At 40.1% G+C, this 16,177-nt stretch overlaps 1 long non-coding RNA gene and 1 pseudogene across 1 annotated transcript in view; both read right to left on the reverse strand.

The window, feature by feature from the left end:
* LOC106510042 overlaps positions 1 to 16,177 on the reverse strand; it is a 186,691-nt gene that overhangs the window by 125,739 nt on the left and 44,775 nt on the right. The window contains exon 3 of the long non-coding RNA XR_002343242.1: positions 11,898 to 11,975. This is a non-coding gene — a long non-coding RNA (uncharacterized LOC106510042). The remainder of the gene's footprint in view (positions 1 to 11,897; positions 11,976 to 16,177) is intronic.
* Positions 325 to 2,892, reverse strand: LOC100512345 (annotated as a pseudogene).

Here is a 16,177-nt window from a genome sequence, read left to right on the forward strand (position 1 = left end):
GGGGTCGAATCGGAGCTGTGGCCACCGGCCTATGCCAGAGCCACAGCAACGCAGGATCCGAGCCGCGTCTGCAACCTACACCACAGCTCACGGCAACGCCGGATCGTTAACCCACTGAGCAAGGCCAGGGATCGAACCGGCAACCTCATGGTTCCTAGTCGGATTCGTTAACCACTGTGCCACGACGGGAACTCCTGTATTTCCTTTTTTAATTTGGTGTAATTTGATTGATTTGCATATGGTGAACTATCCTTGTGAACCTGGGATGAATCCCACTTGGTCATAGTGTATGATCTTTTTTATATGTTGTTGGATTCAGCTGGCTTTTTTTTTTTTTTTTAGGTTTACTTAGTTTATTTTAAAAATTGTAGAACTTTTCTTACGAAAAAGCATTACATTCTGCACACTGCTCTGAATAGATGCCAGGGATATATGGACTATTGTTATATTTTTCCATGCCCTACCACCACCAAATGTTACAGTGACTATAAAGCAAAATGTTCACAATAATTACTTGGGGGCAATTTTGTTAAACCACCAACAATGAACAAAAATTAAAATTCACTCATCTGCTGCTGTTCCAAAATTCCAACATTAGTTTTTGCACACCCTCCCACATACCCCAACCCTGTTTGTAAGAACTAAAACATTACATCTGGTGAACAGCAAAGACTTCACTACACTTCAAATGCAGAATACCTATGAAGCAGAGGAATGCTGACTTTTTAAACAGAAGCATATAAAACAAACAAACAAACAAAAAAACTGTAGGACTCCTTCAGTTCTTCCCTAGCCTTAGAAAAACTTCCAGAATACTGCTTCATGCTGTTCTGCAGCAAATATTGTGTATTCTGTATCTGGTCCTGTGTTCTTGTAATGGTAATGATCCAAGCTTTGGACCCTTCTAAAGACTCATCAATTTTTGACTGAAATTCCTGATTCATGAAGGATTTGTTTAATCCACTGACCACCTTTGCCAATAACACATCCAGCCAAATCCTTGGGCATATTTACTGGTGTAATAATAATAGGTCCACCAAGATCACCATATGAGCCATGACACCCCGCATAGGAATAATCATCTCCAGAGCTACCCTGTGGTTCATAAGCCATTTGCCACTCTGGCGGGCTCCATGTATCCACTGAAGAATCCCAGGTTTCATCAGCACTTAAACCAACCATGACACCACAGCAGTCTCCAGGTCTTCTTCTGTCATAGGCCATTAGATCTCCTCCTCTAGGTGGTGGTGGTGGTGGTAGAAGAGGAATATTCTGAGCACTGCTACCACCCCAGCCATCTTCTCCAGGAAGAGGTGGAGGAAGTCCTAGACAAGGGCTCAAATTATTATAATCCCTTCTAGATGGAGGCATGAGACGCCCTCCTCAACCAGGAGGCGTTTTGTCAAAACCGTCTTTTTCCTGCTTGGGAAATCCCATGGGACATCCATGGCGATCATCAAACATCATTGTAAAGCCACCATAATCATAGGTTTCATCATACAAATGGGGATGGTGAGGCTGAGCGCATCCTTTGATGGGTGGCTCTGACATGAGATTAAGGATGATCTTTATACCCTCTACAACCCTATCAGGTTTTGCTCCAATGAGAACTACTCTGTCAGGAATGTCAACATTCCTGGAAAAGCTTGATTGTTGTCTCAGTGTTCTCTCGAAGTTCTTTGATTTTATCACCTTCGACCCCAATGATTCCTCCTTCCGGACTCTGATGAATCAACAATCTCAACTCACAGTCAAAGTCACTTCCTTTATAGAGTCGGCAATTTTAGCATTCCATAGCATCAGACTCAAGCAGAAGCTGGCTGGTTGCAGTGAGTGATGGCAACTGCAGGCCCTCTTCTAAGGTAGGGATGATTTTCTTCAGAATTTCTCCAGTTGTTTCAATATCAGCAATGATACTCAATATGCACTCGGTGGCCTGCTGTCTGGGGCTGAAACACTGGCATTGTAGCCTGTAGGAGGGCCTTAATATTCTCGCCTCATATCCTAAACACTACCCCAGCAGTCTTGCTCTGAAGCAGGATACATAATTCAAACATCTCATCAGTGTTTTTAGATCTTTTAAAAGCTTGTTCCTCTTCCGTATCTTTAGCAAGGAGTTTACCAAATTTGCCATTGGTTTCAGTGTTGGGAAAGGTTTCCTCTGGTTGTTCAGTTTCCATTTTCTTGTATTAAACAGACACACCAATCAGTTACATATCCTTGCAGAGCAGAACTGAAGGGTTCTGGGCAAGACCAACTGACACTCTAGTGCTGCATTTGCCTCTAGGCTGCAATAAGTGGGACGTAGGCAAGACGTCAAGGTTGGTGCAGTGAAGAAACAGAGGATAACGGCGTCTGTGGTACTTTCACCTGGAGTGCCCTCCTCCTTTCTCTGAAAATTTAGATACCTCTGATAATGTGAGAGAACATCTTCCTTTTAAAGATAACATATTTAAGCAATAATTTGACCCATTCCCTTGGAAATACTAGTATAAAGGAATATAAAAGAGTAAAATATTTGAAGACATAATTAGATATATTTATTTATGTATTCATTGTATATGGCTAAAGTGCAGTTAAATATTTTTTATTGCAATGGAAAGGACAGTGCCTATTTTTATCATAAAGCCAAGCCCTGACTTGATGCACAGACCCTGATCAGCGTGCTCTGGGTTACAATCACCTTCCCTTGGTGATACAGAGGTATCTGAAATCCCACTCCTTTTTCTAATTTTGAATTTCAATGGACATTAATTAAATTCAATTGAAAATCCTTACAGCACTTAACTTTCATTTTTTTTTTAATCAGCGTATGGGGAGTTCCCATTATGACTCAGCAGAAATGAATCTGACTAGTATCCATGAGGACTCTGGTTGGATCCCTGGCCTCACTCAGTGAGTTAAGGATACTGCATTGCCATGAGCTGTGGTGTAGGTTGAAGATGGCTCAAATGTGGCTTTGCTGAGGCTGTGGCTAGGCCAGCGGCTACAGCCCTGATTTGACTCCTAGCCTGGGAACCTCCACATGCCATGGGGACTGCCCTAAAAAGACAAAAAAAAGTTGAAGTATTGTTGATTTATAATGTGTTAATTTCACATGTACAGCAAAGTAACTCAGTTGTACATGAGTACACCAGTGCCTGGTGCATAGTAAACCCTAAAAATACACCAGCTATTTTAATAAATAACCCAGAGCATTTCTTTTGCCTATAAGGGTTGAAAAGAATGAGCAAACTAATTTTCAGTCAACAGGCCCAGATAAACTCTAGGCAAACACAGAGGTTACTGACAAAAGAGAAATGGGGGATTTGGAAGGTTTATATAAACACAAATGTAAGTGATTAATTTTCTTGACGTTATATGAAAAGCTTCGCAGAGGAGGGCATTAGGTATTTTATATTTGATAAGAATATGAAGAAGAAGAATTTAACAAATGGATAAGAAAAGAAAGGACAACTGGGATCTGGGTGGAAGGAACAGCATGAAGAACAGCCAAGAGAAGTGACGGTGCTTGGCATCTTGTGGGAAAAGGAACAAAAGGATCTGACCAGAGGATAGAGATTGACAAGAGACGAAACTGGCAAAATGTGGTCATATTGTAAACATCCTCAAATGTCATACATGCTAAGTAAGAAGTTGAAAATGATCCTAAATACAATGTGGGAAAATATGAGGGTTTCAAACAAGAGGATGACAGGACTAGAAGTGCAGTTTAGAAGCATCACCACAGTACAGATTGGATTATGAAAACCTGAAGATATAAATGTCCATTACCATCTGTGGTAATAATTTAGGTAAGATACAAAGAAGTAGCATAGGAAGGTGAGAAGATAGATAAATAGATGATGAAATCACTTTAAAGGACAATTTCATAAAAAGAAGTAGGCAAGGAAGAGATGGAAGGAAGTTAATCTTTCCAAACAACACTTCCATTATCTGTTGGGGTGACCCTTAAAGGAGTTACCGAGAGGAACTGAGAGAAAGAGACAGAGAGAAGAAAGGAAGGAGAGTGTGAAGTAGGTGAGGGTGGGGGTTAGGGGAAGGAAGAGATGAATGCCAGTTTAGGGATTAATCCGTGATTAATTATTGTGTGTGTGTGTGTGTGTGTGTGTGTGTGTGTGTGGTGTGGTGTGGTGTGTACTGGAAAATAGTTAAGTTGCTATAGTTTTTAACATTTAGGAACAAAACTCAAAGAAATCAAAGATAATACATGCAGAATGCAGAAACAGGACATGAAGAAGAAATATGCTCCAATTTCACACACACACACAAAACCAAATATAGCGGATTCATGGATGAAGAGCACATACAGGAAATAGAAGGCGAGAGTTAAGGATAAGATAATAATTACACTGAAGACTCCTACAATCTAAAATGGTATCACAGACAGGATTTTTTTCTAGCAGATTTCAATACATTAAAAATAAAACAATCTAAAGCTAGAAATTAGAAAAACACTGTGAAACAGACAGGGAAAGGATAATTTTGTTTTAAATATGAGAAAATGAGGCTCAGAGAGGCACCATAGCTAATAAAGAGAACTCACACTCAAACTCCAATCTCCTTTCTTATAATTTGAGGGATCTTTTCCTTGTATCTTTATCTTATAGATGTAAAGTAAGATACTTACTGACCAGTGATAAGAGAATGGCCACTTACTGGATGAAGTGAAAGAGTGATACTAACAGAAAGCAATTCTATTTTCTCTTACCATTCCGTCAATGCTAGCTATTAATGACATGACCAGCAAAGTTCGATATTAACATTTTCAACTTTCTGCAAATTAAAGACATCTTTACCTCTCAGATGGGATCTATCTTAAGTGAAATATGCTGGTTTATTTTTTCTCTCCTATGGGCTCTAGTCTCTGGCCTCATCAGAATGTGGAAATGCAAGTTCAATAGAGAGGTTAGGGATCAGCAAAGATGCCCTAAGGATTTTAATCTGGTCTTCTGGTTTTTCCTCTCTTAAGATGCATTTATAAATTTCTCAGAAATATCTTAATGGGAACTTCTTTTTTCTTTATTTTTTTTTTCCTTTTTACAGCCGCACCTGTAGCATATGGAAGTTCCCAGGCCAGGAGTCAGATCCGAACTGCAGCTTCCCACCTACGCCACAGCCACAATGCCAGATCCAAGCCACATCTGTGACCTATGCTTGCAGGATCCTTAACCTACTGAGTGAGGCCGGGGATCAAAACCACATCCTCATGGATACTAGTCGGGTCCTTAACCCACTCAGCTACAGCAAGAACTCCTTAATAGGAACTTCTGATTACAGTATCATGGAGTTGGAAATGCCTCCTTTTACCTGCTGGGCAGCTTACAAAGTAAAGAACCTTCATCTTCACTTGAAAATCCACTCCCATTCTTTCTGAAGCATTCCCCTCATTCCTGGTAGGAAATACTCTTGAGTGGGGTCATCCCAAGATATCTTCCCCTTGCATCATTCCACCTCTGGTGCAATTGATCTTGGCTCCCAATGTTGCCTTTTAGCTATCCATAAACCAATCAGCCTGGAAATCAGGTACCTGTCTCCCACATCACAGTGGTACATGCTATGCTCTGGGAGAGGTTCTCATGAAGCTTGGGGTACACCCTGAAACACCTTTCCACTCTTCCAGTGGGGCTGGGGGCTGTGGTATGTGGCTTCTAAGAAGAACCCCATTAAAGAACATGTCAGCTTCCCCTCTCCAGTTTCTCGGGGGTCCTTCTAGTGTCTCAGTCACAAAAATGCATACACATTTTACACTGAAAGCTGAAAATTCTGTATTAGTTTTCTGTTGTTTGGTGCCAATTCTCCAAGGGGTGATGAACAGCCCAGTTCTCTGTCTTTAGGGGTGAGGGGCATCAGAGGAAAAGAAAATAATACATGCTGTTTGGTGTCTCATGTTTTAATCTACAACAAATTAACCCTTCACATACCATTTACTAGGAAAATAGAAACCAAATAGGCACTTCATGTTTATCCAAATAGGTTATCTTGGGGCCAACCAGAGCAAACAGCAGTTTCATCCTGCACTTCCTCATCCAGAACTTCCTCTTGGCACCCTCTCCCTCTTCCACCATCCCTAGCCTTTCTCTGACTTCCATTCAGTCCGCTTTTCCTTTTTATGACAACTTTTCCCATATTTTTTCCACCCTCCTTCCTGAAAAGTGATTGCTCTAGAGGGTTCACAGAGCTGCGGTCACTGCAGTTTAAACTGTTTCCCCAATACATGGCAGCGCATTTGTTTCACAGGTAGTTACATCATCTGAATTGGCTCAAAATCCAAGGAGAAATGTGCTATTCCTTCCATCTCAATCAGCAGCTTTTCTTGGGAAACCATGTCATCTTCACATACAATGGATAGTTGCTCCCAATAAGAAAGCATAAAGTGTACAAAACATTGAAATATTAACCTGAGAACAATAAACTTGCTCATAAAATTACTTTCATATGGAATATGCACCCACATTCATAAATATGAGGTTATGTGGATTTTCACAGAAAAACATGTAACATGGGCTTTTAGTTATGGATAGCACTTATCCTAAAATACAGTAATGTGGATATAGAGGTTTCAATTTTTTTTTCTTTTTATGGCCACACCTGCAGCACATGGAAGTTCTCATATTAGGAATCAAATTGGAGCCACAGCCATCATAACACGGGATCTAAGCTGCATCTGCAACCTAACTATGCCTTACTCCTTAACCCACTGAGTGAGGCCAGGAATAGATCCCACATCCTAACAGAGACTATGTAAAGTCCTAAACCAGTTGAACCACAATGTGAGCTCCCAAGATTTCAATTTTCAAAAAATAAAGTCTGATCAAGCTGGCCCCCTATTAACAAGTCTTGATTTAGGCTTTCCTATCTTCTGCCAAACTAATGCTGAATCCCACCAATTCTTACACACTCTAGTCCTACTGGATGTGACACATGGTTCAGGCAATGTGCTGTTGCTCTCTCTGGCTTTTTAATGTGGTCAACATTATATTCCTGGCAGACTTCCCATGTCAGCCTTCCCTTGTAACACCCACTTCCTCCTCCATCCCCCTGAACACTTACTGACACCTGCACATACACACAGTCTGCCCACATAGCACTTAGCAAGCACTTAATGATGGCTATTGATTAAATGAGAATGGATGAGTTAATGAATGAAAGCGTGTTATAGAGTCAGTGCTAAGTGGCTCTCTGATGGAGTCAAAGTAGAAGTAATAGGCACTGTGGTTGACCACCCCCAATTCCTGGTCTCACTTGCTCCTTTGGAAGAATGGTAGCGCCATGATCTCTTCTATTCCTTCCCTTTTAACAACAGTTCCCCAAGTTCTGTCTGATATCTGGCATTAACAGACTATGGCATTCTTCTATAAATTACCTCCTTCAAACAGAAATTATCAGTGACCTTTTGTTCTCAACCTTTCACAGGGTGGCTATCGTTACTATCTGACAATAAAGATTGCATTCGCCCAAATCAATAATAACCTTCCATTGGCTAAATTCAACCACCTGTTTTCAGTCCTACCTAACTTCCCTGTAGCACTTGGCATTGTTCACTCTCACTCCCTCTTTCTAGAAACTTTATCCTGATATCTGTATTCCACTCTCTCTGTTGCCTAGTGATCCTGTGGCCATTCCTGCTCTTTCTTCTGAAAAAAAGCACTTTATCCATTCAAAGTACTCCCAGACTAGGGACTTCAAAATTTGGACCAAATACTCTCTCCTGGAAGTACAATCCAGTGGCTTTTACTATATGCTCATTTCAATTATGTCTTTAAGTTCATCTATTTTCCAGTCCTTAAATCCAAATTTCCAATTGTCTCCTGGGAAAATAAACTTTGATACTGTAAAGCTCTAACTTAACACCCAGAACAAAATTTTTTTTCTTTTTAGAGCCACAGTTTTGGCATGGGGGAGTGAATTGGAGCTGCACCTGCTGGCCTAAACCTCAGCCACAGCAATGCAAAATCCAAGCCATATCTGTGACCTACGCCACAGCTTGTGGAAATGCTGGATCCTTAATCCACTGAGCGACGCCAGGGATCAAACCCTCATCCTCATGGATTCTAGTTGGGTTCTTACCCCCCTGAACCACAATGGGAACTCTCTGAACAAAATTCTTAACACAGCTTTCTTTACATACAGAATATCATGGACACACTTCCATTGGAGAGGAAGTGTATTTAATGTTTAATAGCACGGATTCTGTGGGGCCGCACTCCTTAGGCTTAAATATTGACTCTAGCTCTCAGGTCTATGATTATGCACAAGTTGCCCAATCTTTCTCTGCTTCCACTTCTCACATGTAAAGTGGGGATAACAACAGCACTTCCTTTTAAAGATTGTTATAAAGATATAAAGAGGTTGTTCATGAAAAATATTTAAAAGAGTTCCTGTTAACTAAATGTTTGTGCCCCACCCCCAAATTTATATGTTGAGAACCTAACCTTTTATTCCTAAACCTTTGGGAGATAATTAGGTTATGAGAGTGGAGCTGTTGTAAAGTAGGTTAGTGCTGAAAATGATCAGGATGCTATAGGGGCCTCCAGGGGCAAAAGACACTCCATGTCCTCTGTTTCTTATTTGTTGGAAAGAAAAAAAAAAAAAAAAAAAAAAAGACTTAAGTCTCCTAGGCCTATATCTCAGTTAACAGAACAGGAGAGTCATAAGACTCCTAGTTTCTCCTGAAGGGATTTAGATAATAATCTGATACACATCTCTGAGTTCTTCTACGGAAAACAAGATTCTTCCCCATCTCTCCTCCAGATGGAGGATGGTGACTACGTACTGACCACAAGCACGAGACCTCAGACTGGTTAAAATCAAATGTTTGAGATTCTGGGGACATCACTCTGTTACTGATAGGGATGGAGTAGGATAGTTACATGGGTAGTTGTAGAAGTCCCAATAGGGGCCATAGGTAGAGGGGGAAACCTAAGGAACTTTGGGAGATCACTGTAAGTTAATAATCACTCAAGAAAGCCATCAGAAGGAGGCAGGCTTTCTTAACGAGGTATACCTCAGGTCACTTAGTGAAAGGTAAAATGAGACCTGCATTCAAGTTCAGAATGGCAATAACTCTTAGGACCAAGGGCAGGATTTTAAGGGAAAGACGACGTTCCAAAGTAGGAGACCCTCATTATACAGAAACCTGAGATGATTCAATGTATTTTAGCATATGTTACCTCCCTTCTACTGATTTAATATGCACCATGAAAGTTCTAGTTTGATCTCATAGGATCAAACACTCACTTACTGGATACAAAGGAGGAGCTAATGATGTAAGCCTGATGTCTACTCAAAGAAAGGACAGTTTTTATCCCCTCCCCACTTCCTTTGGATTGTAAAACTATAGCCCACCTAATCCTCGGGGCAGAGCCTCCTTGCCTGCCTGCTTGCATCTCTCACAAGTGTCCTGTCTTAATAAATCTTTTTCTTATCTATCACTTCGTCTCTCACAGAGAACAGAGAACCTGAACCTCAGCAAGTACAGACACCAGGTGAGTAAGTCTAATTTAAAAACCATGGGTTCAAGTCCCAGTGTGGGTTTACAGTAGGTTCAAGTCCTAACATGTGGGTTCAAGTCCTATTCTGGGTGCCGGCTAGGTCAAGTCATAAGTGTTATCAGTTTAATTACCTCACCACCAAGTCACACACCCTGCATCCTTTCCCTCAAATTTTGCCTTTAAAAACTCTTCCCCAAAAACCATCAGGGAGTTCAGATTTTTTGAGCATGAGCCACCCATTTTCCTTGGTTGGTCCTTACAATAAAATATTTACCACTCCAAACTCCAACATTTTGGTTCGTTTGGCCTCACTGTGTATCTGACACAGGAACTTGGGTTTGACTATAATATCCCTTTAAAAAGACATTAAGGGTGCTTACTCTCTCTCTCTCTCTGCTCTACCCTGTGAGGATACAACAAGGAGATAGCTGTCTGCAAACCAAAAAGCACAACTTCACCAAATATAGGATCTGCCAGGACCTCGATCTTGGACTACCCACCCTTCAGAACTGTATGAAATAAAATTCTGTTCTTTGAGCTACCTGGTCTATTACTCTGTTATAGCAGCCTGCAGGGACAAAGACAGTTGTTTAGTACATAGTCATCACTTTAAAAGTTAGCTCAATCATTGTTGCATTTACCACAATACAATTAAATTTTTAATCCTATATTTCCCCCACCCCAAACACTGAGATCCCCCCCTTTTTTTAGGGATGCACCCATGGCCTATGGAGGTTCCCAGGCTGCCAGCCTACCCAAGAGCCACAGCAACTTGGGATACAAGCCACGTCTGCAACCTACACCACAGTTCATAACAATGCTGGACACTTAACCCACTGAGTGAGGCCAGGGATCGAACCTGCGTCCTCATGCATGCTAATCAATTTCATTTCAGCTGAGCCATGATGGGAACTCCCAAGATCCCTGATGGCTGGAATCATTTCTCAGTCATCTTGGGCCAGGTTCTTAAGCAATGCCCAGTACGTGGAAGAAAATTAGTGAAAGGTGTGTTGAATAAATGAAAACCTTACCTCTATCTGAGTTCTCAAATGAATGACATACTACTACTGGTGCTCAGGGCAGCCTGCCCACAAATATGCCTTAGTGGATATGGACTACTTTGAGTTAAGGTTTCCTGAGAAATAGCCAGTGGGGTAAAATGATTAAAACAATAACAACAATACCACTCTGACCCTGTTTTACCCCCTTAAAAGCAGAAAATAATTCTTCAATGTGAAGGAGGAGAGAAAGCATCCTTATCACCACACTGGGGAATTCAAAGCTAAGAAACCTATATAAACAAACTGTTAATTCTTCATTTCTCTGCTACCCCAAGCACAAGCCCTTTTGCTTTATTAAACCTTCACAAATAACTATTTCTTTGTCTGAAAATGATAAATAAATAGCCTGCTTCAAGGATCCCATTTCTGAGACTTTCTTTTTCTTTTTTTTTTTTTTTTTTTTTTTTTGCTTTTTAGGGCTGCACCCACAGCATATAGAAGTTCCTAGGCTAGGGGTTGAATTGGAGCTACAGCTGCCAGCCTACACCGCAGACACAGCAACACCAGAACCTTAACCCACTGAACGAGGCCAGGGATCAAACCCACATTCTCATGGATTCTAGTCAGGTTCATAACCCACTGAGCCACAACAGGAACTCCTATTTCTGAGACTTCAGTGCATACAAATAGTTTCTTTTTTTCTCCTGTTAATCTGTCTTGTGTCAATTTAATTATTAGACCAGCCTCCAAAACTCAAAGGGATGGGGGAAATTTCTCCATCCCTGAACCACCATAGGAACCCCAGTCCTGTGTCAGCTTCTTAACCAGTCCCCAAAGTCTGTGTGTGCAAAGGTTTTTATCTCTTGTCTCCACTGTCAATGAGAATGTTCATATCTAACTGGGATTATTGACATAGCTCTCCAAGCAGTTTCTTTGTCAAGACTTTTATGCACATCACCTCTAGATTGGCTTCTTTCAAAAGGAAAAAAAAAGTTGATCATATTACTTCTCAGGTTGAAAGCTTCTTTGTTATCTGCTGCCCACAAATAAATCCAAATTTTATCTGCCCAGAGATAAAACCCAAACTCCCCACTATGACCCACAAGATTTTTCAAATTCTGATCCCCTCCTATACCATCCCCTGTCACTTCCCTCAGTGCCACTGCCATACTGAACTTGTAATAACCAGCAAACATGCCAAGTTCCTGTAATGTCCATGTTTTTAAATAGCCTGATAGATTTTCCACACATGATTCTGAGAGAGTCAACTCAAGTGCTCATACTTCTGTAGGCCTTTCCCAACTGCCCTAGGGAATTTGTCATTCTCCCTTTAATGATTACACTGAACTTTGTTCCTATCTTTTAATGACATTTATCAGGTAGCACTGTTTTTACTCTTTACCTGTTCAGGTAGATGTATCACTTCCATTAGATACAGTAAGTTCTTGAATCACAGGAACTGTCTCCCCTTCCACAAAACCTGACCAGTAGGAGATAATTCAAAAAAATGACCATTAAACTCATCACCAAATCCAATCAACCCAACCAACAGATATTTTCTTATCACCTAATCTTTATTCGATACTGTATTCAAGTTTTAGCTGGAATCATTAAGATGTTACCCTATGCAAAGTAAATATAAGCTGCTCAACTATAAAACAAAAAGATTTCCTTTCCCTTTCTTTCAATTACAGGAAGTAAGTTGGTTAAAACAAATAAGATTCCTGGAAAGGCAAATAGGAGAAAGGAGGCTATATGGGGATATTATCTTTCAAGTGAGAAGGTGAGATTACCAAAAAATAACAGGCATGTGCTGTGAGTTGAAGACAATGGATTTATGTATAGCCCAAGATACCAAATGGGTGTCCATACATGCTTAAAGCCATTCACTAGCTCTCTTTTCCCTTCCTCCTAGACTCTTCCTATAACACCCCTTCTTTCCCCAATTCTCAGTGCTGGATACTTTCTCTAGCAAGAATGAGAAGGAAAACAGAGGAAACTGGAAGGTAGGGAAATGCCTACTGGCTTACAACAACGGAATAATTTGCTCTTGAAGATTTTGCATCTATCAATGAGTTTTATCCCCAGAAATATGTATGGCTACATAATACTCACTGGCATCAGTGAAACACAGAGGCTTCATTTTACTATCCTGCAGCAGTAGCACACAGAGAACACAGGAAAAAACAGCAAAGGCTACTGGGTGCCTTCCACCTTCCCTATCCTTAGCAACAGACAGCAGAGAATTTCCTCTCTCCTTTTTTCATTTCCTTTTAGGACAAAGATTATAAGAAATTCAAGGTCAAATAAATTAAGAGGCTTGTCTATACAAATTTACAGTTAATGAAATGGAAGAATGTTGCTATGAAAGGGAACCTAGATTAAATTCCAAGCACTGCTAATTGGTTGAGGCAATTGCTTTCTCAAGGCCGCAGTTTTCTTCCCTTTAGAACAGGAGAAAATCTGGAACTAAACAAGGATGCCAACTCTCACCACTTTTATTCAACATAGTATTGGAAGTCCTAGCCACAACAATCAGACAAACAAAAGAAATAAAAGGCATCCAAAATGGAAGAGAAGAGGTAAAATTGTCACTGTGTGCAGATGACATGATACTATACATAGAAAACCCTAAGGACTCCACACAAAAACTACTCAAACTGATCAATGAATTCAGCAGAGAAGCAGGATACAAGATTAACATTCAGAAGTTAGTTGCATTTCTGTATATTAACAATGAAACATTAGAAAAGGAATATAAAAATACAATACCTTGTAAAACTGCACCCCAAAATTTAACTACCTAGGAATAAACCTGACCAAGGAGGTGAAAGACTTAAATACTGACAACTATATACCATTAATCAGGGACACTAAACAGGATTCAAAGAAATGGAAAGATATTCCATGCTCCTGGGTTAGAAAAATTAATATTGTTTAAATGGCCATACTACCCAAAGTGATCTACAGATTCAATGCAATCCCTATCAAAATACCCATGAGATTTTTCACAGAACTACAAAAAAAAAATCCAGGAGTTCCCGTCGTGGGGCAGTGGTTAATGAATCCGACTAGGAACCATGAGGTCGCGGGTTCTGTCCCTGCCCTTGCTCAGTGGGTTAACGATCCAGCGTTGCCGTGAGCTGTGGTGTAGGTTGCAGACGCGGCTCGGATCCCGCATTGCTGTGGCTCTGGTGTAGGCCAGTGGCTGCAGCTCCGATTTGACCCCTAGCCTGGGAACCTCCATATGCCGCGGGAGCGGCCCAAGAAATAACTGAAAAAAAAAAAAAATCCAAAAATTTATAGGGACCAAAAAAAGACCCAGAATTGCCAAAACAATCCTGAGGAACAAAAACTAAGTAGGAGGCATAACTCTCCCAGGCCTCAGGCAATATTACAAAGCTGCAGTTATCAAGACAGTATGGTACTGGAACCAAAACAGACATACAGACCAATGGAACAGAATAGAGAACCCAGAAACAAACACAGACATCTATGGTCAATTAATGTTCAACAAAGAAGGCAAGAAGATAAAATGGGAAAATACAGTCCCTTCAGCAAGTGGTGCTGGGAAAACTGGACAGCCTCATGTAAATCAATGAAATTAGAACACACGCTCACACATGCACAAAAATAAACTCATAAGGTCTTAAAGACTTAAATGTAAGATAAGACACCATCAAATTCCTAGACGAGAACATAGGAAAGACATTCTCTGACATCAACCACACAAATGTTTTCTTAAGTGAGTCTCCCAAAGCAATAGAAATAAAAACAAAATTAAACTGAGACCTAATCAAACCAACAAGATTTTGGAAAGCAAAGGAAACCATAAAAAAAGACAACCTATGGAATGGGAGAAAAAGAGTTTTAAATGATGCAAAGGACAAGTTCTTAATCTTCAAAATATATAAACAACTCATACAACTCAACAGCAAAAAAACAAACAACCCAATTGAAAAATGGGGAAGACCTGAATAGACATTTCTCCAAAGAAGATATACAGATGGCCAACAAGCACATGAAAAAAAAAATGCTAAACATCACTAATTATTAGAGAAAGGCAAATCAAAACTACAATAAGTTACCACTTCACACCAGTCATAATGGCCATCATTAGTAAGTCTACAAATAACAAATACTGGAGACGGTGTGGAGAAAAGGGAACCCTCCTACACTGTTGGTGGGAATGTAAACTGGTACAACCACTATGGAAAACAGTATGGAAGTACCTCAGAAAACTAAATGTAGGACTACCATATGATCCAGCAATCCCACTCCTGGGCATATATCCAGACAAAACTTTCATTGAAAAAGATTCCACACCCCTATGTTCATTGCAACTATTCACAATAACCAAGACATAGAAACAACTTAAATGTCCATAAACAGATGAATGCATTAAGAAGATGTGGTACATATATATACACAATGGGATACTACTCAGCCATTAAAAAAAAAAATGCCATTTGAAGCAACATGAATGCAACAAGAGATTCTCATACTAAGTAGAGTAAGTCGGGAAGAGAAAGGCAAACACCATATATATCACTTAATCCAGAATCTAATATATGGCACAAATGAACCTGTCTGCAGAAAAGAAAAAAAACTTTTGGACATGGAATACAGACTTGTGTTTGCAAAGGGGGAGGAGGAGCGAGGCAGATGGACTAGGAGTTTGGGGATAGTAGATGCAAACTATTGCATTTGGAGTGAATAAACAATGAGATCCTGCTGTGTAGCATAGGGAACTATAGCTAATCACTTGTGATGGAACATGGTAGAGGATAATGTGAGAATAAGAATGTATATATAAGTGGGTCACTTTGCTATACAATAGAAATTGACAGGACATTGTAAATTAACTATAATAAAAAATAGAATAAAATAAAATAAAACAGGAGCATGATCATATGAACATTTCTTTCTACTTAAGGTCCAGTCAGGAATAAGACTAAACAAAGACCAGAATTCTACTAATTAAAAAAATGTAGAGCATATTGAAAAAATCTGAATATAATAAAGTATGAGCTTAGGCAAATGATAATTAAACACATAATAACCACACCAAAAACTCAGGTTAAATTCTCATTCTTGCATTCTGAAATTACAGTTCAATCTGGTGATATTGAGGAAACCAAAATATTTGCCAATATAAAGACTCTATAGGAGTCCACATTGTGGTTTAGCTGCAACGAACACAATTAGTATCCCCAAGGACATGGGTTTGATCCCTGGCCTTGCTCAGTAGATTAAGGATCTGGCATTGTTGTAAGCTGAAGGGTAGATCACAGACTTGGCTCAAATCTAGCATTGCTCTGGCTGTGGTGTAGGCTAGCAGGTGTAGCTCTGATTCAATCCCTACCTTGGATACCTCCATATGCCACAAGTCTGGCCCTAGGGGAGAATAAAGAAAAAAAAAGACTTTTTAAAATGTCAAAACTAGAGATGGGATTAAGATGGTGGAATAGAAGAACTGGAGCTCAACTTCTCTCCTAAAAGCAACAAAATTCACAACTAAAGGCTGAGCATTCTTCACCCAAAGGGACCAGAAATCTTAAAAAAGATATCCTACTCCAGAAGAAAAAGAGGAGACCACTTCAAGAGGTAGGAGGGGCAATTTCACAATATAAACAACCCCATACCTCCCAGGTGGGAAGCCCCACAGACTGGAAACTAACT

This window comes from Sus scrofa, chromosome 4 (genome assembly GCF_000003025.6).
Source record: "Sus scrofa isolate TJ Tabasco breed Duroc chromosome 4, Sscrofa11.1, whole genome shotgun sequence".
Lineage (NCBI taxonomy): Eukaryota > Metazoa > Chordata > Mammalia > Artiodactyla > Suidae > Sus > Sus scrofa.